Below are 1,845 nucleotides of genomic sequence, written 5' to 3'. Positions count from 1 at the left end.
TTCTTGGGATATTAATTTTGGATTAAAGAAGCTAACTTGCTCTGTTTGAACCAGCTAGTCTGGCTGACTTGAGGTTAACATGGAAAACAAGTTTTACTGATTGTTCTGACCTCTGCAAGAAGGGCATCAGAGCTGCAAGCTCTTATGGAAGGTGACCTGAAGGTTTGGGAAATGGCCAGCAGTTATATATCCTTAGCAGAATACAACCCATATAGCCATGGCTACTGCAGCAGTGATCATTCCAACATCTACTGTTATGGTAAGTTCAACTACACGATTGTACTTTCCTCAAACCACTGAATGGTAGAACAGATGTGAGGAGGGAAGCTGGACAGAAGCTGTGAGGAGAGAGATACAGACAGAAGGTTTATAACTATGTCTCACCAAAGATTATCTGGGCATGGAGATGAACAGGGGCTGCATGGCCAAAGAATGGGCAAAGTTTAAAAAAATTCAAACTGGCAACTGGGAACCACCCCCCCAACTCCTATAACAACTCATAAGAATACATGTCAAACTGAGATGTGATGGTCAGGCTTGAACCAAGTTATCAAGTTCGCAATTACATCAGGCCACTAGGTAGCTAACTAGGTATCAAAGTAATCAATCATATTATTAGTAATATCTGTATGGGGTGATTTGGGGTGAGAATGTTGTGGGGGTTCACACAGTTGATTGATATGGCGGGTTGTGTTTAGCCATTTAAGGACTTCAGGACAGGCCAGCTTGATGACAGGCCCAGGGCCCAGAATAAGGATAATACTAGGGATGATGCATTTCATGACACCACAGCATCAAAATCATTTTCTATGAATAATAATGGGTAAGTGGATATTTAAATAGTCCCCTATGCACCACTTGAGCTGAAATACCGTTTCATAGGTACTTGCTAGTCTAAAGATCCATGAGAACAAGAGATGCTGAAATTCTCCTCAGAGAAGAGTTCTGTCTGTCAAAACAGCCATCTTATTATTTGCACTTTCAAAAATCACTACTTTTTATTCACATTACTACAGCATATTGTATATGATGTAATTTCATAGTTCCCCCATCGGTATTCAGGAAGAAAAAAAAAAAACACCACTTCTGAGTATAAGTATAGTGTTGCCTACCTTGGCCAAAAGCAAGCAGATTCAACCTTGGTCAGAATCAGTTTCAGCGTATAATATAAAAACAAGTATAAATCACCATTTTATGCAAAAATATCTGGAATAACCTACCTGTAAAGTCCAATTTACTCAGGATTTACACAGCTGCTTGTCTACAGAATGTCAGATCCTCTTTGTTTGAAGTTCTTTTGATTCTGAAACACTCGAGGTTGATTTTATGTCTGAAATTTCTTCTGCAAAACATACAGAAGTTATATAATATACTACACAACAAAAAAAAATAATTATATAGTAAAGTCTCTGCTAACTCAGATCTGCATGCACTGCTAGAAAATACTTTCAGTATTGCGCTTCTCTTTCTAAACCTCAGAAAAACTATTCCTTTTTTTTTTTTTTTTTTTTAATCAATTTTAAGCAATAAACTAAGAAAAACTTGACATTTTGACATCTTTTAGGCAATGCCTTTACTGACAATTAATGGCACCAGTGACAAGCTCAAAAGTTAATTTTCTAATCATTTATTCACGATAGCTGTGCAAAATTAGTTTAAAAAATATGGGAAATAACTAACTTTTGTGTTAACTGCTTGAAGAAAGTAATGGAGAGAAAAAACTGCTAAAGATAATGAACTATAAAAATTAATTATGAAATAGTGTCTGAACATGCTAGCAATAAAAACAAAGCCTCAACACAACTGAAGCCTAAAGATGCATGTATACCTAGTATATAAAACAAT

The 1,845-nt window shown here is 36.3% G+C and overlaps 1 long non-coding RNA gene across 1 annotated transcript in view; it reads right to left on the bottom strand.

Moving 5' to 3' along the window:
* Window positions 1–1,348, bottom strand: part of LOC122813346 — a 61,762-nt gene extending 60,414 nt beyond the window's left edge. The window contains exon 1 of the long non-coding RNA XR_006366666.1: window positions 1,221–1,348. This is a non-coding gene — a long non-coding RNA (uncharacterized LOC122813346). The remainder of the gene's footprint in view (window positions 1–1,220) is intronic.
* Between the last annotated feature and the right edge of the window lie 497 nt (window positions 1,349–1,845).

The sequence above is a fragment of the Protopterus annectens genome, chromosome 10.part0 (assembly GCF_019279795.1).
Source record: "Protopterus annectens isolate FY-2018-M chromosome 10.part0, PAN1.0, whole genome shotgun sequence".
NCBI classification, from domain to species: domain Eukaryota; kingdom Metazoa; phylum Chordata; order Ceratodontiformes; family Protopteridae; genus Protopterus; species Protopterus annectens.
Note: the sequence above shows the minus strand (reverse complement) of the source record. Positions and strands in the feature narration are given on the sequence as shown.